Source organism: Gallus gallus, chromosome 6, assembly GCF_016699485.2.
Source record: "Gallus gallus isolate bGalGal1 chromosome 6, bGalGal1.mat.broiler.GRCg7b, whole genome shotgun sequence".
NCBI classification, from domain to species: Eukaryota; Metazoa; Chordata; class Aves; order Galliformes; family Phasianidae; genus Gallus; species Gallus gallus.
Genome location: NC_052537.1, coordinates 34,323,852 through 34,347,182, shown reverse-complemented (window position 1 = coordinate 34,347,182; position 23,331 = coordinate 34,323,852). Strand labels below are relative to the sequence as shown.

The 23,331-nt window shown below is 41.1% G+C and overlaps 1 long non-coding RNA gene across 1 annotated transcript; it reads right to left on the bottom strand.

Moving 5' to 3' along the window:
* Window positions 1–5,705: 5,705 nt before the first annotated feature.
* On the bottom strand, window positions 5,706–14,795 carry LOC101749149. The gene is made up of 4 exons (XR_001467321.4): window positions 14,638–14,795; window positions 13,133–13,252; window positions 11,816–12,663; window positions 5,706–7,796 (listed from the first exon to the last, which is right to left on the bottom strand). It is a non-coding gene; the product is annotated as an uncharacterized LOC101749149 (long non-coding RNA).
* Window positions 14,796–23,331: the final 8,536 nt, after the last annotated feature.

Sequence of the window (23,331 nt, the reverse complement as noted above, 5' to 3'; positions counted from 1 at the left end):
GGGCTAGGCAGTGGCTGCCATAGCAATATTAGAGTTTAAAACCAGATGATAAATTTGCCTGAGCCACCCAAGTGCTATGGCCAACAGTTCCGATGAGAGGTTATCGCCGGGGTTGCACCTTTACAGTATTTACCCTGGAACTTTGGGCCGTTTCTGACTTGAAAAGGGATGCTTCTTTCATGTGGTTGCTGCAGCTTATTACCCCATTAAGAGCAGCCCCGCACACCGCGTCTGTCGGGGTTACACTGTGGCCTAATCAACGTGCGGAGGTGTAGCACAACACAAATAATCTCCTCCTCAGGGAAACCCCAGCGGCAGCCTGAGAAACGGCCGGGCCTTCCCTGGGGGGATTCAAGTATGCCGCTGCAGAAATACAGTTAATGTTTTAATACATTTATGGAGCATAAATCATAAATGAAGTGTTAAGTATCCAGTGCTCTCTAAAAAGTTTTAACAAACACGAGCAAATTGAATGAATCTGGCAGGGAGAGGTATTGATAATTTTCCGTGTGCATCACACATTGGGAAAAATGGATTTGGGGCCTCAGAGACCCACATCATCCCCATGGGTGGGATGGCTGTCCATAGACCTGCACTGTGCGCAGCCCACCAGAGCCATGGGCTGGCTCCTGCTCTCCCCCTCCCAGAAATGTTGAACATAGAAATGTTGAACACAGATCAGCACATTTTTCAGCACATTTCCCATGAAGAGGTCTGTTGGTTTTGCCGGTGCGTGGCGAGGGGCGCGGGGCCCGCCCGGGCACGGGGTCCCCCATGGCCTGACCCTACGGCGGCCATTTCCTGGCTGCTGGCCTCCCTGGGCCAGGCGGGCCGGCCTGCTGTCAGGAGCCGGCCTCGTCTCCTGCGCCAGGATGTTGGTTTTGCCTCTCAAGTGTTTCCTGAATTTGTGAAAAATCTTTCTTTTTTTTTTTTTTTTTTTTTTGCTGGCAGTTGTATGTGGCGGCTTCTTGTGCAAGAAGCTCATTTGCCCCTCCCTCCCTCCCTCCCTGGGACCATGCAGTGCAGGAAGGGGGGAGAAAAGAAATAAAAAAATAAAATTGATATGAGGAAAAAAAAAAAAAGAAAGGAAGAGAGAAGAGAAGAGAAGAGAAGAGAAGAGAAGAGAAGAGAAGAGAAGAGAAGAGAAGAGAAGAGAAGAGAAGAGAAGAGAAGAGAAGAGAAGAGAAGAGAAGAGAAGAGAAGAGAAGAGAAGAGAAGAGAAGAGAAGAGAAGAGAAGAGAAGAGAAAGAAAAGAAAAGAAAAGAAAAGAAAAGAAAAGAAAAGAAAAGAAAAGAAAAGAAAAGAAAAGAAAAGAAAAGAAAAGAAAAGAAAAGAAAAGAAAAGAAAAGAAAAGAAAAGGAGAGGGAAAAAAAGAGAGAGAAGGAGCGAAAAAAATGTCTTAGTCGCTACTGTTGAGCAGGGGGTTTTCTCCCGGGACCAGTTCTACTTTTGGAACATGTTATTGTCAGGCAGAGGTCAACATCTTTTACCTCTTTTTTCCATTATTCAAAATAAGTATTGATGTTATGTTTTAGCTATTTAAAAGCCAGCTGCCTTGCTCATTTCAGATATTTTTCCTGGTATTATTGTATGTGGTAATAGCTGGCCTGTGTATCGTCTTTCACAAAATCTAGCCTTTCAGGGTCTCAGTCTTCAAATGATATCAATCAAAATTTATGCAATTCAAAATCCATATGTATAGAGTCCCAGTTCACCTCATTTAATGATAATAGTAAACCACATGTTGTGTACATGTCTGAAACACTTTTCTAGTTCTTGACTGTATTAACCCTAGGGGCACTATGTTTTTGTACAGCTTGCCCAACTGAGCAGCATAATATATTGATTAATACTTGGCAACAACTGCATTCTTGAATAATAAAACCATGAACAAGGTAAATGTGTACTAATAAAACACGAAGAGTGTCAATATTATTTGGTGATGTGTGTTAATAAAAGATGCTAAAGATCAGGAAAGCCCTCAACCTCACCATTAACAAAAGGCAGAGCCTCAAACCGGGCTCTTTCCCTGATATTTTTATTCCACATCTCCTCACTTACCTGGGCAGACGTGGAGCGGCCGCAACAGATACTCCATATTTATGGGATCTGGGTCCAGTGTAAACAAAAAAGTTAGACGTTTCTGTGAAAGGCAGATTGAAATGAGCAGTAATTCATTGCTAGCCCAGTCCTTCCCGGGCAGAGCAGCGTGCGGGCATCACAGGCAAAGCCTGGGAACAGTTACTGCTTTTACAATAGAATTTGCTTCTGACAGACTGCATTATTTACTTAAGGCTTAATATACAGTTAGAAATAAGATTTGCTTTCACGGAAAAGCACTAAAACATTTGGCAAAGGAAGAGCCGAGCGTTTTCCTTAATTTGTTTTGGCAACTCTGAAAAATAGATCCCATTACGCTCACGTTTGCATTCTAGAAACATAACAACATACAATAATGTTACGAAAATCAAGATATAATTAAAAATAGTGTGATATAACAACCAGCGAGCAAAGGCAGAAGAATGAGAAGAGACGTGCTGGAAAGCATTGCTTTCAGCGCAGGGGATGGCTGAGGAGGGAAGGCAGCAAAGGACACCAGCTGAAAAGCTCTTGGCAGCGCTTATTTGTTTATTTGGGTCTGAGGGGGGAGGCAGCAGAGGAGGGAAGGACCTAAAAGTACAAAGTAACACAAAGCATTTAGTAAACAGTTAAAATAGTTTCACACTTTTCCTTTTTTTTTTTTTTTCTCTTTTTTTTCCTTCTTTTTTTAAGGGAAGACAATATTTAAACATTGGTTTGCATTCCTATCTCAGCCGTTCGACTTTTGTATGGAAACATATATTGAGAAATTAAACACAATCACGTTTTGATTAACCAGAGCTCATTCCTAAGGCCACAAGGTATAGCAGCAAGATTGCATCTGTGTCTTCCCTCAATGCCATCCATATGAGTCACAGCGAGGCAGGAAAGCTGTTGACAAATTAATACTTTAAGAAAATAAACTATGGTCATGTTGAACATAGAGCAACTTTATCCTGATTAATTTGTGTTGGAGTGGCTCCAGCCCCCTTTACAAAGCCGCGCAGTTTGTACAAATGTAATTTCCTAATATTTACATGAGGAAAGCCTCAGCCGTTAAGCTTTGCCTCCAGTGTGAGTTTTGTGGTTAGTAAAAAGACAATAAAAATACAGAGAGGTAATTGTAAGCACATTTGGAGAGAGGAAAAAAAAAAAAAGAAGGGGGGGGGGGGGGGGGGAGGAAAAAAGCTTTTCTCCACTCCTCCTTGCACAGCCCTATAAAAGTGAGCTGTGCTGTGTCGTGCTTGCAGGGACGGCAGTGCCAACCTCACCCCGCACAGGTTCCACTACCGCAACCCCTCCTGCTTAATAACAACCGTAATGCTGCGACTGCTCAGCACAAACAAGCAAACCCCTCCAACACCGGTGCTGTGCTTTGACTCCGGTGGTCTCTAAAAGCCGGTATAAATCCAGCTCAGCCTGCCTGATCACACAGCCTCTGCCGTTTTATGTCTTTATTTAAATAGAGCGTCAGACATTCGTACAATTGTCTGATTTAATAAATACGCGGAGGAGAAACGCGGTTATAATGCGTTGCTTTGTTTGAGGAATATTAAAAATAACCTTTAGTTTTAATGAGATTTTTTCCCCCCATCAGTTTGCACAATTTTCCAGATGCAAAATGAGCTTTTGGCTGTAAAATATTTTATCACATTGTCTTACACAATAAAGATTAGATGTTTTTGCTCTCTCTCAACTCCACCGCAATTATTTTTTAGTGTTTGCAAATCATAATATCATTTAAAAACCATATTTTATACCTCATCTAAAATACTTTTATAGCAGCACGATGGAAAAAAAAAAAAAAAAAAAAAACAACCCAACACAACATCTATTTAACCACTCTTTTTAAGTGGCTGTAATATGCTTTGGTATAATTTCCCAGAAAAAGGCATAGCTAAAAAAGCTTAGCTGTTCTTGAAAACAAATCTCCCAAGAAGCATCTTTGCAAAAATCCCCAGAATTTAATTCCCCTGGCTGAAGAGCCCAGAGAGCCTGAATATAAAAATAGTAGCCCTGTCATTTCACATTCATTAAGTGTGAAACTCAGAAATTAATAATGTAAAAATATGCTTTTTAATTAGTCTTACATTCTGCCCAATGTACTTAAATGGGATCAGCAGCTCCCTAATGATTTTTTTCTTAATAAAGTATTAGCCTGTGATGCACTGGGGTTGACAGGTATGATAAACTGGAAAGTACTTTTGGAGGCGTATGAATGATACCAAAATAGTACTCTCCCATTTAAATGTAATTAACATCAGGGAGCAATATTACACGAGGAGAAGCCTGCAAGATTTTTATTTCAGGGTATTTTTTTTTTTTTTCATTTCTTGTTTTATGAGTAGTTTGATGATTGCAGCAGTGATTTTATAATTTAATTACCTTTGTTGAAAGCTAAGCTTTTGCTAATAGCGGGTCAACAGGATCATAAAGCAGTCTTCAAAAATATTAAAAAGGAGGTAAATCCCCTTAGCTAACCTACACAATAACAACGTGGGCACGCGTGCGTATGCGATGCATTTTATAGACGTATGTACACAGACACTCGAAGCCTGTTCCCGTGTTATTTGTTTACTGTGCTATTTCAGATCAGTATTTACTCTCTGAAGGGACTTGTTATGCATTAATCAGATGCAAGGAAAAAAATCAAGCAGGGAAGTTGCAGAGGCGCCCAGCCAGGGGCCGAGCTGTGCCATCAAGGGCAGCACCAGTGCCCGCAGCAGCACCAGCCGGGGCCTTCCACCACCCCTTCCACAACTACTTTGTGCTTTTATATTTCTAAAGCAACCTATTTTACTCTGGGAGATAAAAGATAGCTGTTGACCTGTGCTGCTTGTGCAAGAGTATTCCCTATCTTATTTATATGCCAAATGTCACTTGTGTTTATTTAAGAATTTTTGCTCATACCTCCTCGTCGTGGTGCTCCCCAGTGATACGCTTTCCACACAGTCAACAAGCCAGCAGTGTCCCACCATCCGCTGGAGCTTCCTGCTTGGAACGGCACCTTCCCTAGCACACATGGGCCCTTCTATATCCACACACTTCCATGTGGCTCCATGCCGAGCACACTGGGTGATGCCCTCCCAGTGGGAGCTGCTGGGACACCAAGGTGCTGTAGCACTTGCCTAGCATTTCCTCCAATTCCTGTCTCTGCCAATGAGTGGCCTCTTTTTTTTTTTTTCACCCCAGTGTTGAGTTGGAATAAATACAAAGTTGGAATAAATAAAAAATTAGAAGCGGCAGACTTAACCAGCCCAACCTCTGGCTAGATGCTAGCCTGGTAACCTGGAGTGAAAGGGACTTCCATACTGCTATCAATTTTCATTTGGTTTATATGAAAATAGCCAATCCAGGAGGAAAGTGGACAACAAAAAATCAGTTCATTTTTTCCATTCTTCTGTTACAAATGCATCCTTCAGGACTGATCCAGGAGACAGCTGCTGAATATCCCAGCTGAACTGGAAGGTCTTATGGCAAATGGGAACATCATCCAGTGTCTGAATGGCTGAGAGATGAGATCAAACCCTTCATACGAGAGCATTGCCCATGTACGAAGTGCCATCTCATTATTCCATAGTCCTGGGGCAGCACTGGGGCCACAGGTGGCCGGCCAGTGGCAGAACCACAAGGGAACACACCTGAGTATAGGCAATCCCTACAGGATTTCCCCTGCTTTGGTAACTTCCAACATCCTTTAAAAATGTGATCATGAAATGCTATTTCTTCTCTATTTATCTTGGCGCTACAAAACTGCCTAACTATTGGCTCTACGTGAGCTCTTTTATAATATTTTTCCAATCACAAACACCATTGCATTGTTCCCTTGGGATTTCCTTGATGGATCTATCTATCTATCTATTTATGCGTTCATGAATCAAATCATTGGAGTGATGAAAGTTTGTATAATCTACAGCTTTCATAAGATTTCACTGAACTTGTACTTCAGGGTGATTTCCAGGAGTGTGACGCTATGCGCATCCCTCTGGGTGAACATTGAACACCTCTTCTCTTCCCATGGAATTTACTGTGCTGTCAAAAATGCCCAGCAAGCTCACTCCAAAATCAAACCTTAAAATACATGTCCAGCTCTGAGCCTGCAATGGGAGTTTCAAGAGCAGAGATGTTTTAATGTGAAGCTGAATCAAAAAAATAACCATCAGAACTGTCCTCCTGCACACACACACGCTGGAAATTTTATTACTGAGATATTTGGGGCTTTCCTGATAGAGAATAAAAGACAAATAATCAAACTCACTGGAAAATATTTACGTAGGGCCACAGAGTGCAAACCTTAGGAAAGCTGAGCGGTATTTACTCCTGGGTATAGTTCTGGTGCAGACACCGCAGTGCACAGCGCTTGCCCGTCCGGGGATTTGGGGAGAGTTTGTCTGAGTCAGACATGCAGGCAATGGCCCCACACTGGGGCATCATAATGCTTTAATTAATTAATGTCTGTAAACTGTTTGGTGATCTCGGGATGAAAGGAGTTCTAGAAATGCCAGGTATTATTGAAAATTAATTACTCCAGCCTTTCCCCCAAATCTTGCTAAACATATTTCATTTTTTAATCTATCCTGCTGCTTAAATAAAGCTCACTGCAGAATTATTTTCTGTTAAATATCAAAGAAAATAAAGAGGGTGCCATCTGAGCAGCAGATCGAGCTGCCGTGCAAGGCGTTTTGGGCAGGCAGGGACATGAGACACGGGTGTGTTGGGGCAAGGTGACCAAGCCAAGGCCAAGCACTTGTGCAGTGCTGGAGGAGCACCAGAAGACCAAGCTGCGGGAGATGCGGAACTCATTTGGGAGATCCAAGGGCAGAACAAGCTGTTCCAGCCACCGCCGAGTGCTCCTGCCGGCAAATCAATCCCTCTAAATGCTATTCATCATTCAATCAAAGGGAGACAGAACGTGTATATTATTTATACAAGTCTAAAATCATTTTGTGTTACTTACTGAAGAGTCACCTTCTGCATCATCGTGAAGCAAAAGGGAGGACTTGGAAGGGATTTCATGCACCAGACCCAGCAGGCATATTCATGGTCAAAGCAAGAAATGGTCAAAGCAAGAAGCTGCACAAAACAAACAAAGCAGAAGCTGTGACAGTATTATTCAAGGTTGCAGATTTATATGCATGCACTTTAATTTATATAGTGTACAAATTGATGATCTTGTTGTTGATTATAAGAGTTAATCTTGTGATCTGTCTCAGGCATTATAAGACCATAGTAATGTTGGAGCGCTTTGGTGGCTCTCCCTTCAGCAGGTCAACCCTTCCACTTTTTCAAGCAGACAAAGCCCAGATCCAACACAGGTCTCCTAGGGTGCTCAGGGGCAAAAAAGAATGAAGTAATTCTTATCTGCTTAGTTCCAGTGGAACATGTTCTGATCAATTTTAACAATGTAAGTTGTCTATTCCGCAGTCTAGTAAACACTGCAGTCAGCTGTCTTCTCCTGGATTGTCCTACTCTGTTTCTCTTGTTGGAGCCACTTGGGTTTCCTGAGATAAGGAAGTTACTGTATTAGCAGGGCCTCCACAGCTGCTGCAGCCAGAGCAACCACCACCACTGGCCACTCCTCCTTCTCCTCTTCCTCCTCTTTCTTCTGCAACCCCAGCAAATTGGCAGGAGGAGTGGGCTGTGTCTGAAAACACGTCCTCCATCATGGCTGAATGGCGGTGGGATCTCCACTGTTCTGCAACTTCTTCCCACCAGTTCTGGAAGAGGAAATCCTTCTTTACTGTCCTGAATCAAATCCACAACTCAAGTCTCACCCATTCCAATTTTCAGAAAAAAAATATGTTTTACCAAATATTGCTCTGGATGCTTCCAACAGCGAACAGCAGATGGGGCTACAGAAATTGTCACATTTAAAAAAAAAATCATATGAGAAACAGCTTTTTACATTCTGAAAAGCAATTTATTCTACACCATTTCAAAAAATAAATAGGATTCTCCTTTTCTGTTTTAAGACATCAATGAATCTGTCGCATAATGGGCTTTTGTAAACCGATTATCCTTGATAATCTCATTAGCTGAAATTATTTTACTTTTCTAACATGGTAGATTTTTAAATACCTTTTATTTCATATCCCCTTGGGCACGTTGCAGTGAAATTTACTATTAAGCAAAATAATTATCTATCACAAACCTTAATGCTAAAAAGTAAAAATAAAATAAAATAATTACAAATCTAAGGGCAGATATTAGGATGGAGAAAGTACAAGAAAACCCGCAACCAAGAAAACGAAAGAAATTCTCCCAAGCAGGCAAATTGCTCCTCTCCGTTGACAAATGAGTCACTTTTTTATCCTACAAGTATTAAGGATGAGAAATATTAAGGTAGGTGAGGCAGAGCTTGGCGCTGGGGTGCGGGAGGACCATGTCGCTCCCAGCTCCCACTCACCAGGCTGCAACCTCTGCTACAGCCCCGCGCCATCATGAGATGTGAGTTGTTTCCAAAGAAGCTTAAATCTGCGTTTTACGTGTGGAAGTTTGCAGCTGTAATGGGATTACGGTGTCGGCAGAGGGAGGGAAGTTTGCAGCTGTACTGGTTTGGGGGGGGTAGGAAGCAGCTGTTAAAATAGAGGACTAATGGTGATTAATTCTTATTATGTGTTTGAAGATCGCACAATGAGTTCAGGACCCAAACCTTCCCGCAGGGAATAAACTGAAGGAGGAGGATTTAAAAAGAGGGAAAATAGAAGGGGAATTTTAATGTACGTTTGGCCTAAGTGGCCTGGTCTTAAATCACTTGATTAATATTTAAGCATAATTTAAATCAGTGTTATTAAGACAAAAAAATATCTAGCTCGGGAAACCTGTAATTAATGGGTGTTTATGCAGATTGGGAGATCACCTGCACTCTTTCAAAAGTGCATGCACAGGGACCAGACAGGATGAAGACCCCATCCCGCATCCCAATCTGTTCACGAGCCATGGTCCAGCACTGAAGCTCCAGCAGCAGGAACATCCCAACCTGACCTCAGCTCAGTGTACAGCCCCGGGGGAACCTGCTCCGTTTCCCACATTCAGGGCAATTCACATCAGAGCCAGGTTATTTGCTGCAATATTGCGTCTGAGTCCTACAGCCAGCTTGCAGAGAAATGCAATGTGCTGGGTATTCTGAGGCTTCCCCAGAGCACAGCAGGTAGAAGATATGAGATTTCTATTTATATACTGCAGCCTGGCCAAGGAAGTGACAATTTAACGGCAAAGGTAAGGGGATGGGGTGTGAAGGTGCCTGCAAAGGCAGTGGTGCAGGCAGTGCAAGGTCCCCTGAGCTCCTGGGGGGCAGTGACCCACTTCGGACCATGACGGGTCCCTGAGAGTGCCCGACCCTCTGTCTTCTCTCAGCTCATTGACTTTGTGGCTTGACAACATAGCATGGCTCCTGCAGTCCTTCGGCAGATCAAGAAAAACAAAGAAAAATTAAAGATGGTGAACAGCAGCTATTAGGGTAAGTTCAAAGGTCTGGGCTATGTTTCTCAGCCAAGACTGCAATGAGAATTAATCAAATATCATACAGGCAGAGAGATTATACTGAATTATTAGAAGGGAAAACTGAGTGGGAAAATGAACAGAAGGATAAACTTTATTTATGTGAAATATTTTGTTTTGATCTTAAATTTTGAAATCTGTTTGAAATATCAATCTTTGCTAAGATGAAAGAGATCTCCAAAAAAAAAAAAAAAAATGGGGGGACCAAACAGAGCTTCCTTTACCAAACCAACCCTGTGATGTTTGTCACATTTTTAATCACAGAATCATAGAATGGCCTGGGTTGAAAAGGACCATAATGATCATCTCATTTCAACCCCCCTTCAATGTACAGGGTCGCCACCCACTAGACCAGGCTACCCAGAGCCACATCCAGCCTGGCTTTGAATGCCTCCAGGGATGGGGCACCCACAACCTCTCTGGGCAGATGTTTTAAGATGTTTTGTTTTTCAAATATGAAAAAATTAATAATAACATGACTGAGTACCAAGTGTACCAAGAATTCCCGCCTTTCACACGGCTGTAGCTGATACCCATTCCCTGCAGAGCTGGTTAGTGAATTAAAATATTCCTTCTATCAGCAACCAACAATTTTGTGCTGATGACATAGGTCAAAGACATCTCCAGTAAATTATATCCCCTACCACAGGTTGGAAGGGCAAACCTACAACATGAAGATCATGTGGATTCCACACTGGAGACCAAAATATCTCTTTTTACTCCTAGATGATGCAGAACTCGAGTTGGGATATTTTCAGCCATGAGGTACGTGATAAAGATTAGGATGGGATTATCCTCTGACAGCAACAGGTAGGGGAATGGGGTAGGATGTTGTTTAAATATTGGATGCTCTGCCACGGGGGCAAAGCATGGGCCCTTTGCAGAGCTCAGACAGCTAGAAAATCCCATGCTGGTCTCTGAACACCTCTGATTTGGACTGCAGGCTTTGTGGGAGGCTTGGGTTTCAGCAGTGTGTCCATGTTATAATTAATAAGCAATTTCTGTTTGAATGGTGTGTTTTGTCTTCATTTGAGCACGTTCTCCGCAAAGACAAAGATCAAGACAAACCTACTCAGAACACAACTGAGATAAAAGGGAATCATAAAAAGAGACAGATAGAGGAAAAGAAAGAACAAGGAAAAAGTGAAGACAAAGAACAGGGAGACACCAAAGACTACGCAGAACAAAGATAGGCAAAATGAAAAGACAAAGAAAAGAAAAGACAAAGAACACAGATGATAGAGCAGCAGAAAATATGCAAGTGAGGCACAAAGGAAAGAGGGGGAGAAACAGACACTGAGAACAAAGGGCAGAGAACAGAGCAGGAGCAGAAACACACAGGAAGGGAGAAAAACGGGAGATAATTCAGCCAAGACGAGGCGTGAAAAACAGCCAAAGAACAAGAGAAAATAAACACAATGAAGTGAGAACACATCCAATCATCTTCTGATTTGCATTAAAAAATAAGTTGGGGGAGCACGGCCTCCGCAACAGAAACGTTGCCAAGCTGAATGTCAAGACTTCAGTGTCCTTTAAATCCAGTCAGACTGTCTCTACTATTGGATCGTAGAGGCTGGATGATGCTGGTGTATGGCTGCGGGAGAACAGGAGTGGTGAGGGAAGTATTAACGACTAGTGCTGAAGAAATGTTGGAAACTGATGCTGTGGGAGGACTGTCTTGGTTACACAGCAAAGCTGGAGGGAAGCACTTGCAGCTAAGGGATGCCCAAAGAGCAGCAAAAACCCCTACATAAACGTGTGAGATCCATCGCGATGAACCAAGCTGGCAAAAGCACTCTTATCCCCACAACAGTTTCTTTGGAAGAGAAGAGTGGCAGGAACAAGAACACGCACTATAGCAGCAGTCAGTGGATCCCTAGACATGGTAGAAATGACAGCAGGTGTAGGTTTTAAACCAACCAAGGCAACCTGTTTGAGATTTAGAAGCAACACCTAATGAAACCATACAGGTTTCATCCCACTGCAAAAAAAGTGAACAAATAATTCCTTCACAAATCTTGACAGCGGCTAAACAAAGACAGTTTAGGAGGTACAGACAATTGGAGACAATGAACATTCAGCAGCTTTGGGCATATGGTTAATAAACATTTGGGGATGGAGGATGCCAAGGTATCCTTTGTGCTGGGCACAGCAGGAGGACTCAGTCCAGAGCAGAGGAAACCCTCAGTAGAGCTCTATTGCAATAAGAGGTTGTTTTTGTGGAATTCCGACTTACAGTTTGTCACCGTATTCCTCATCCAGCTCATCTGCTTTACCCCACCTCCTCACCTCCTGGCTGACCCACCATGTTTCAAGGCAGAGGTCATGGGTTGGGTTGGAACTGCCATTGTCCGCATCTGAAACAAAGAGCTCTGATTTTGTAAAGCACTGTTTCAAGAAGCTCCAAAGACACAACATCTACTTCAGTCTCCTAAGAGTAGAGTTCCTCAGCACCTCTGGATTTGGTCTTAGAGGTGTTTTAAAGCACTAGGTAAATTTACGTATCTGTACCAATAAAATATTGATCACTTTCAGGTTTCCTGTAGACCAAGGGAAGGTCTGGCAATTGCATCTGTCACACGAATGCAGAATTGTACAACAAAAGCCCCTTGAGCCACAACAGTTTTCCAAAATCTAACTTTTTAAATATTGATGTTGTTTTTCTTGTTGAATCTCTGCCCTTATGTTATTTTATTTTATTTTTCATCAGGGTCAGCTATTACAAAGGACTCAAAGAGCAATGACTTCATACATTTGTTCTTTGTGCACTATTTTTTCCTCTAATTTAATTGATTCATGTTCGTATCACACTTTATGGCAGTAATACATATAAGCCATAATACTTGATATTCTACATTCAGCATTCAGTTGGCTAGCACTACAGGAAAGCTGGTGTGTAGTGGGTTAAACCTGCTTCCCATGCTGCTCGTTGGTTATATTTTATTTACCAGTATTTCTATAATGTGCTATTTTTTTTTTTCCCTTTTGAGATTTCCTCGTTTCTTTCAGAACACTTTCACCTTATTTCCGGGCTGTTTCTCCCTAAGGGCCGAAGTGGAGGTTCAGAAACTTCATATGAACTTCCTGAAAAAGAAACAGATCACCTATTAAAAAACCCAAGTGGAATGTGCTGTGAATATAGTTTAATATGTCCCAAAGAAAGAGCTGGCTTTAATCACAACATAAGATTTAAAATTCATTGTTGTACCGAGGTTATTGATTTAATAATGTATTTATTATTTATGATTTCTATGGCAGATGGAATTGTATTTCCATTATTTGATTCAGGTTAATCAGGGGATAATGTGGTTCTTTTATACTTTCACCTAAAGACTCTTCTGGTGCTCGAGAAGCAAATTGTTTTCCAGAACTGCAAATCAAATCCCTCTCTGTCATGCAATTATGGCCATTTCCCTACAAAATTATAATCTGTTTAAAATCGAGGGTTAATATTTGAACTGAAATAATTGCACACATATGAATTACATCCCAAGGAGGAGGGTTTCAGGAGGGGCTCCAGCCTTTCAGATGCTCTCACTGCTTTTACTCGTACCTGGCCTTAGGGATGTGCTAATGTTCCGCTCCTCCAGCCACCGAACCTCTGCTGGTAACATGGTGCTGCTCATTGGTGTGCTCCTCCTGGCTTTAGTTTTCCATCATTCAAGGCCAAGACCTCAGGAAGAACAAGCATATGCCTGAGATGTTGCAGACAAGACACTTCTGCACAAACTCACCTCTGGCCATGCTCAGAGGGACACCGATTTGTTTACCTTCAACATCAAACTGCTGCTGCTGAATCATTTGTTTCCTTAAAGAACAGCAAATGCTACTGGTGACAGGCTGCTAAAATCATCCCAGAATACACAAAGCAAAGAAAGAGGAGAAAAATCAGAGCAAGATTTTCATGCCCGAGCCCCCAGCTGTCAGCCTGCAGCCCTGTAGGCTGTTGGATGCTGTTGGGTGGGCAAAGTGCATCTCCCAAACACTGTGCATAGGGCTGAGCCCTCTCTGCTTCGTAGTAGTAAGCAGTTTTCACTTCAGTTTGAGGAGCTCTTCACTTGCTTGGATGTTTGTGAAAGCAGAAGGAAAAACAAGGTGCATTTTTAACAGAGGTTGCCAACACACAAGCGGTCCTACGAGTGAATGTGCACTGTGCACTGGATGTTGGGAACTTCCTTGTGGCTGTGTTTTCAACTGCTCTTGCAGCTCACCCCCAGAGACTGCAGGCTGTGGGATAGGAGACATATTCAAAGCTACATTTTAAAAAAAACTAAAAAAAAAAAAATACTAGGCTAAAATAACGATAAAGTTGGAGCAAATGAAAAAAAATCAGATTGCCTAAGTCTGGGAATGTTTCCACAGACTGATGGTGAGAACTGAGAAAGCTCTCAGACTTTCCAGGAAGGCAAAGAATGCCTCATCAGCACGTTATAAGTTCATTTTCACTCCTATTTTTCTGCTACTGCCAGAGGCAGGATGGGTTTAATTGTCCTCCAAAATTTACTAGAGTCTATCACTTCTAGGGGATGTGAGGATACCAGCTGTACCCTTGCCATAGCCCCACCACCAAAACTTCTCTATCTCTATGCAGTTTGGAAACAACACTCTGTCTACTGCACGGTCACTGTGCAGCAACATACAGAAATCGATGGAGCGATGGAGAAAAGGAAAAAAGGAAGAAGCCTGCACCACTTAGGATATTCAAGGCAGAAATACTTGCAACTTTAAAATTCATGCTTTTTTTTTTTTTTTTTTTTTTTTCCATTTTGCTTTATTTTTCCTTGAAATATAAAAGAACCTCATGGGGAAATCTGCCACTGTGCCTATGCAAACTTTGGAAGAGAGAGAATAATGCTCAGTGCTGCTGCAGACCCTTCCCAAGATCCTGGCTCTGCACAGCGCTGAGCTCCGGCACGTTCCCACACAACTGTAAAGGCAGTGCTCAATTTAAAGGTCCAGTTGTGCTGCGGGACAAACATACAGCTCTTGCCAGCTCATCCACCCTTTGCTGCTCTACACTATCTGAATTTTATAGTTTGGAAATGGGGGGCATCTTACCCAATTAGGTACTCCGCAGCCTAATCAGCATCCTTCTCTAGCAGGAAAATATTATGCGTTTCGACCCAGCTGTTCCCTGGTGTTCTGTTGTCAGTCATATTCTGCTGGAGAGAAAAGCGATGGCGAGCCGAGGACATTCCTGCACATCTGTTAGCTGAAAGGCAGCAACAGTAAAGGATTTAAGTGCAATTTTCAGAAACAATAAGAATTAGTTGCTCGTCTGATGCTAACGGCGTGCACCTTTTCTTCTTCTTTATCATGTCTGTCAAATAATGTAATTATTAAGGACCAACAATGTGGCTTTTTATGTGAACCAGTGCTGACTACACTGGAGTAGTGCATTTTTAATTATTACAATGTTAAATTGCTTTAATTGCTGACACTCTCCTGATTCACAGAGCATTTTTATAACATTTATTAAAAAAAAAAAAGAGGCCAAAGTTTATTTTACAATCTGCAATAAAGCAGAACACAAAAACCAGCAATTGGCTCAATGATCCCAGCACATTAGTTTTATACACAGACTGCATATTATTCTTGCTCTATAAGTGATGTGAAAAGCAAAATTGAAGTCCTGTACAAAATTTGATCATCTTACTTAATAACAACAGATGCTCAGAGCGGAGGCATTTTGAAAAGAGCTCTGTATGCTACTGGTTATTAAATGGCAGGACATTTGGCATCCTCTAGCATTATACCATTTGAAAACCATAGAGTCACATAAATAGCCGATGAGAGCTAGAAAAAAATTTAGCTCCTGTCTGCAGAACAAAACTCACTTTATTTAAAACATTTAAAATGATTAGACTGCCTTTCAAAAGAAAAGTCCATACAACTTATTGGAGGAAGAGCTTCCCTTCTATCTGGATAACACAGGAAAGCAAATACGTTGTGGGGAAGAGAAGAAATGGTTCAACAGCATGACTGATCAGCCTTAACTGAGAATGCTAATGGCTTCTGCTGCTTTGTGTCAAAGGCTCAGAACAATTTGGAAAAGGCTTTGGCATGGAATTTCATTCTTGATTTTAAAATGAAAATATTGGCAATATGTAGCCAAATTAACATAAATGCAGGACGTATCAACAACACATGGGTATCATTTTAATAGTGCAATTCCTATTCAATAAAGAGGAATCAATAAAGATGGTGGCTTACTTTCTTCCTAATATAAATTATACGCTCAGAACATCTACTGCCTACATAGTTATAACATCACTATTTAGTTAGATTCAGGTATGCTCCAAAAAGTTCTAATCAAGTTGACAAACACATACAGTGTAGCTTTCTCATATTTACCTGAGCTTAACCACCATTACGTTGTGCCTTTATCAAAGCAGAAACCACCCAGATCTATTTGCCCAACATGTTTTACCTAGACCAACTCATTCCACCTACCATGTAAGGCAAACCAGCAGAGCTGCAAAGAAGGGTCTGTGTCCGGCATTACCACCATTAAAAAAAAAAAATAATTAATAGCAAAAAAAAAAAAAAAAGGGGGGGGGGGGGGGGAGGAGGAGGGAAATTGTTTCAGAAGAAGAAAAAGAAGCATTTGCCTGAGAACCGAAGAAAAGATTCACTGGGATATAGGGAATGCATATGTGTGCCTTGCACTTGCCTTTTATGTCTGCTTAATAAAATCTTGAAGATTGGGTTATAATGGAGGTGCTTATACATCCTTAAGTATGGCGTTGCAAATGGTGCCACTATAATTAAGAGTGCATTGTTGTTTGTTTTATGCTAATCTTCCTTCAGTGTGACAGACTGTCACCTGCATGGGGGGTAACTTTCAGCACTATATTAGCCCATATGGCACAAGCTAAATTGTATCTAAGCTATGGGCTAATTATGGATGAGTTAATAAAACCAAGCAATGTCAGTCTGGCCACTTCTTCTGGTCCTTTGCCGACCCCCCAAGTGAGTTATTGCCTGCACTGCTCTCTTAAACTATTTCCATTTTGGTTCTCAACAGTTGCTGCCAAGCTTTATGTTTAAGACACTTTAATCCTTTCCCTTTCTCAATCCCATACGAGATTGGATCAAAACAATCCCTCCACACTTTTTTCCATGTGATAACTCTCCCCTGCTAATCAAGGGTTGGTGCAGCCCACCAGATGATAAAAGCCCAGCGTTAAGTTTCCTGGAAAGTTGTTTGCACAGCTGGGATATAACAAACAGGTTTTCGCATTTTCTGGGAGTAAAAAATATGGATCATCTTCCCTAAGTATTTGGTGAAAGACATGAAAATTTATTCCATTAAATGCACATCCAGGTAACAGAAAACCTTAAGAATGGACGAGGACGTGAAGAGGATTTTCACATGTTTTAAGGTCAAGCACATGCTTAAGTGCTTTTTTGGACAAAGGCCCAGCAGCTTTCCCTTCCTCACAAAGCAGGGAGGGAAGAAGAGGGTACCTTACAAGTGTTAACGTTCCCACATCACTCTCTGTGCTCTGCTTTGTCCCATATTGCACCTTTCGGTTGTCAGCCCCTGGCAGCTGGGAGCGCGCTCCCTCCTCGCGTGCTTTGCTTCTCCAGTGCACAAAGATGGGGCTGTGCAGCAATCTGCAGTGCTGTGGGTAGGGTGAACTTTGGTCCTGCAAGAAACAGGGAAGAACTGTAGTAAAAACCATACTAATGGTTGAGGAGGCAAAAAAAAATAAAAGGGTAATGTGAACTGGACTTCAGTAAAGAAAGTAAAGAAACAGGAAAAGAATAAGGAAGAGAAAAAAAAAACACAGTGAAAAGATTCATCGATTCAAAAAAATATTAAGGCTGGAAAAGACCACTAAGATCATCCAGTCCAACCATCAACCTTTCACCACCATGCCCACTGCAAATGCTACTCTTCTTTGCCTACACCCTCAGGAGCAGGCAGAGGCCAAGCCCACCCATAAATGGGAGAATTACTGAAAGTTTTAATTAAATCAAGTTCAAATACAAAATTTCCTTTTACAACAGAAAACATCACGTTAAGGGGATGCATTCATGAAACATGGCAGTGAAGAACTTCCCCAGAGTTATCAGCACACGGACACATGCAGCATGGAATATGAAGCATCTCCAGGTACCACTCAGCTCATCACACTGCCCACCCACAACCCAAGAGTGCGGAGCTTAGGACAGACATGGCGCGGTTCTGCTCAGCCAACTCCAAGGCATCCTCCAAGGCATCCTCTGCCTGGTGTATGGGGCTTTTAGGATTTTGTTTTCTGCATTCAGTCCAGGTGAGTTAACAATGGAGTAAAACAACAAAAAGGTCATGCATAAACCTCGGGAGAAAAGAAAATAGAACATACTCTTGCCTAGCTGGAACTTCATCTGAGCTCTGTCTCCTCGAGTTGCAATGGCAAACGTGCAGAACACACATCTTGGACTTCATTTTCTTCGCAGCGTTTGTGAGAAATAAAAGACAGAAATTGAGAAGCGCTGAATTGGGCTATAGTAGCAGAGGATCCGCACTTCAGGCTTTGGCCCCAGCTTGCTCCACAGGGATCTTAATATCCCTCTGTGAGAAAAGACTGAATTATGTCAGTACACTAAAGGTATTTAATAAAAACTTTCAGTAAAAAAAAAAAAAAAAAAGGAGGGGAAAAAAAGGAAAGAAAGCAGGCTGAACTTCTAGGAGTTAGTGACATCCTTCCAGCACGAGTAGTCTCATTTCTCATTTTTAGATAATGCCCTGCAGCTCCAAGAGGAAATACCACAAGGTTACTGTGCTTCAGAGCTATTAATTCCACATTACAACTTCATACCACTCGCAATACAAGTATGCAAGAAATAAATACATTTCTTGTTCTCTATTTCCTGCAAGGAACAATGCCGTGTTTCACACAATGCCTTGTTAAATCAAAAATCATTGGGCAAACTGCTTTTAAACCCATCAGATGTAATGAAATGTTTCATCTGGAACTGGAATTGCTTTTCCAATTCCAAGTTCTACTCTCTCTTTGGCTTTTTCCTCTTTCCCTTCTGATTCTCTTCCCTCATTTTATAGACAGTCTGCTAATCTACTCAGATCCACAGTACTGAAAACTCTCTTTTCACTCAGTGAGTCACCCCTGGAAGTGTGTTATTGCCTTAAAAGTCAAGTTCAGACCTAATCACCACTTGGACAGTACAAGGAGACAAAAGCAATATCATTGTTATTCAAGTTACTTAGTCCCTTACCCAAGAAAAATTCTCCCCTGGACTATTGCCTCAGATGAGTGAACCCATTGGTTTGAAACTGAGATTAAGTTTTCCCCCTAAAAGATTAACTTAATTAAATTAAATTCAAATTTAATTCAAGCAAATTCAACAATTCTGGGAAATCTTATGGTTCATGTTACATGGATCAACTTAAATGATGCCAGCTGCCCTTTCTGGCCTGATGGATCCCGATGAGTCTATGATTCTGTTAAATTACTTAACAGAATAATGAGTCAGAAGGATAAAGGCCAATTCAGCCTTCAGAACTGAACTAAAGTCTTTTTCCTCATGTTCTATGTAACATCAGAGGGATTTTATATGTTGTTAAAACCTGAAATTACTGGATTGTGCTTCCATTTCAAATATCAGAAACTCTTCAGAGAATTTCTGGAGAAGATTGTTCAGGTTTTCAATGCACACCACAATTGTGATCCCCTGTTAGCAGGATGTCACCCAAATGGTTCTTACCAGCACTGTGGAGACTTAAGCAAGAAAGGAAAGGCAGTCAGCAGCATCCTCAGGAACTGGAAAACTTCTGCTACAAGAACTTTACTCAGTAGGAGGATTCATGGAAGCAAATATTCTGCAGAAGACATAAGTGAGTTTGTGGGTGAAATGAGTATGTTCCTACACAATATTTCATTGTAGAAAATTATTTGTAAATGACCACCTAAACTCTGTGACCTATCAGACTCTAATGCAAAAACAATGTAGTACAACTTCCCTTTGAGTCTTTGTTCTTACGAGTTACACCTCAGGTTGCTTTCTCCTCTGTAGTTATTCCTCTTCCATATCACCTAATGTTTGAGAGTTCTAAAGATCAGACCACTTAACAGCACACTGTGTTCACTGTACAAATTATTGATTGCCTGGTCTTAGACCATTTCTCCCGCAGTCTCCTGTAGTGAATTGAGGATGGAATATGGCTGATAATATGTGCCCTTTCCTCAAGTTCAACCACCAAAATTCTTGGGTTACCATCTCACAGGATGTTTCCGTCATTATCTCACTCCACCTGACCAGTAATGCTCAGGATTTCAGAAGCAGAACAGCATTTGCTGACAGTACAAGACAGTGATTATTTTTTTTCTATTATAGCTGCATACGTGAGTACTACAGTAGAATCTGTATTATACACTTTCTACATTTGTTTCCACATTTCTTTTATATGGAAAGAAAGTCCAAACCTAGCTGCAAAGATAGAATGCATTTATGAACTTAACCAACCTTGATACAGTTCAGAAGCATTACTTCCAGAGCGGTCTACGTACCTAAGAGAAAGGTCCTCATTTACAATGGAAAATTCAATCATTTGATATTCGGCAGCTGGTTACTGTAAAAATCATTCTTCTTGCATCTCGTATTAACTCATGGTAAGCTGATACACCTGAGCTTTTTACAACACTTGGGGTTGAGTACATATAGATTGCTTAACTTGGAAAGGTCACTCTGTGCTGTACACAAGAACCTGACCACAGTAATCTGTAAAGAGCTGTTATTGTTCTCCTTGTTTGTAAAGACTTTAGGAATGTAAACAGCAGTGCTTGGGCTCTTTCTTTGGGATGTATCGAATTCACGAGTGTTGTGTGCGAAGTTTACAAATGTAAGACTTTGCAGTTGGTTTTGGCAAGTCTAGTCATAATCTTCAGTGAAATCAAAACACAGCAAAGATCACACTCCACATTTCTAAGACCTCATTTAATTAAAAGCTTTTGTTGGGAAGGGATAGTTTCAAGCTCTCCCTCTTCTTCCTTTGCATACAGACATAAACATTTACCAGAACCAAACTCAGCATTGATTTTCGTTTATCCCTTGCGCTCGTCTGGATTCCCCAGAGATGAGCAGATGAGGTTAAGGTTAAGAAAGTTATGCACAACAGCTCTTAACCCAATGGCTAGGAAGATAAACAATGTGTTAGTATCGTTTAGGTGAGCTAATCTATCAAATTTCTTATCCCTGTTGGATTTGGGTTGGAGAGTTCCCACTTTTAAGTGTGCATTTCATCAGTACGTCTTCAAAAGGCATCTTTGCAAGATTTGAATCCAACATCCATTATGAAAAAAGTACAGTTCCTTGAAGTTCAGGCCACCTGTTTGGACAAGGTCACCCAGCATGAGTTATTGTCCTGTCAGACATGGCTGCCATGCGGTTGCAAGGGCATCTAAGTAAGGTTAGAGACAGAACAAAACATCAGAATAGAAATTTGCATGACGCTGTATTACATTTTCTCCATATTTCCTCCAGTGTAAAAAATCAGAAACCAATATTCACTATCCCTTTTAAAAGCTCATTTAAGCCACAGGCTTAGCAGAGACTTCCTCTGGTCAGATCTTCCCCTAATGTAAATTGCCTTAGCATCGGTGACACTAGTGAAACCACAGAAATTTATGCTACTGGGAAGTCTTGTAGCTAGAGAACTGTACCATCTTAATCACTGACGAGTTCCTGTAGTATTGATGATTGCTCCAAGCAAACATTTGGATGAGCCCCAGTCTGACGTTGACTTTTTGTGATGTTCACAATTTAACAAATATGTCTTTTAAGGACAACCTCTGGAAGCCAGTGCAGTATTTACAGTAGCCTTTACGATGAATGGTGCCGATTTCAGTGACACTATTTCCGTCTTGCAATCACTTAAATTGGAAAGATTGTAAATGCTGCATTTCTTCAATATAAAGTTAGGAAGTATTTGACTATAAAGTTCTAAGCAAGATCACTGTCTTGCTCAGATATGTGTTTTCCATTCGCCTATTAAAAGAGAAAAAGAAAGGCATTGCTGTAATTTCTATCTTTGTTTTTTAATATTTGCACCAAATCCAGATCCTCCCTTAGGTAAAGTTTTTTATTTATTAAAAACCAAATGTGTGAATAGTTTTATTTTCCATTCAGCAATTTTGTCCAATTTTCATAAGGTGGGAACCTTCACTCGAAGTTTTACTTGTGTAAAACCAAATTAAAGGATATATTTAGTATGCATTCCCTGCCGCCACTTTTCTCTGTGGAAAGCTCTGGAAAGCTGTGGAAGCCGAAGGTAGCTTTCTTTCACTGATTTTGGCCTTGGAAGATCACATTCTTGCAACGACTTCTGCATTTTTTTTTCTTTTATTTTTTTCCCCCCAGTTTTTATTATTTTTTCTCTACTGGCTACAGAACTGGTTATTAATAAATTGATCTTCAGATACTTGATCTTAACCTCACAAGCAGTTAGTAGAGACTACTTGTCACCTAAATTCTACTTCATTCACCAAAGAAAAAGAAGACAATATATTAGCAACAGAAAGCAGATGTAGGCATCAGGGTCCATTTAACTACAGCAGTCGGAGGAGCCAAATTCTGTTCTCTGAGGCACAGTTTGGGTTTTATCTCATTTTCTCCCATAGCTCCACTCTGCCCACTGCATGTAGCCACCAATTCCATGAGTGGGTACTGACCACATTACCCAGGGCATGCTTGGCCCACACAGAGCAAAGCTGTTCTCCTGCTGGAGAAATACCTCTCATCCAATGAAATAACTACTCAGATTGCCCCTGAAACTCTTATTCCTGAAGATGGGAACTGGATTTTCCCTGATGATCATTACCGCCAGCCAAAGAGCATCAACAGTGTTGACTCAGTTACATGAGCACCTTTTTATGTATGCAGAAGGCAATAGCTCATTTATCTAATTTTATCTTCAAGCAATAAATTGGAGAATAGTTACTTTAGACTTTTCTGCTCATCACAGATTTACAGATGTGACAGCTGAACCTCAAAATTAACAGAGGAATTTTATTTTCTTAGTCATTACTTGAATAACTGAAGTCTTTTAGTATCATAATTAGTAGAAGGGAGGTAGACAAAACATAATTTGTCCATAGAGAAAGAGAAGATTTAGAGTGAATGTCTAGTAATCATACATGGAAATATTCAACACTCTGGTAATTAAGAGTCTACAGTTGAATATAAATTTTCAGCGAAAACAGTGCATACAAAAGTTATGTATAAGTGCTTAAACATCTTGCTGGATTTGATCTAAGCTTCCTCTTTCTTCAGGTCTACCACATGTTTTAATTCAATCAGGACTGTTGGATTTGGTCCTTCATAAACTTAATGTTTTGATGACAGTTACTGTTGCCTATGCACACTTGTAAAAATAATAATTTACCTCATAAACAATGAAACAGAAAAGCATCAAAGTACTTGGCTTGCTTTTTGGCTGCTGTAAGCCGGCATAGAGAGAATGACTTCAGAACAGTTATGCCAGTCCACAGTGCTGAGAACCTGCTCCACTGTGTTTAAGCATCTTGACGTGCTCTGGCAGTTTGGTATATATTTTCTTACATTAAAAAGACTAAAACTCACATTTTTCATCTGCTCTCAAACTGCATTTGATTTCCCATTGGCTAGAAATATCAGCTGTGGCCGGCCACAGAAAGGTTGTCCAGCTGCTTGGAGCCCATTTAAATATGAATTGAAACGAGAGCGTTTCATGGAAATTTGGACGCTCCTAGATCTCCCTGGCTTTGT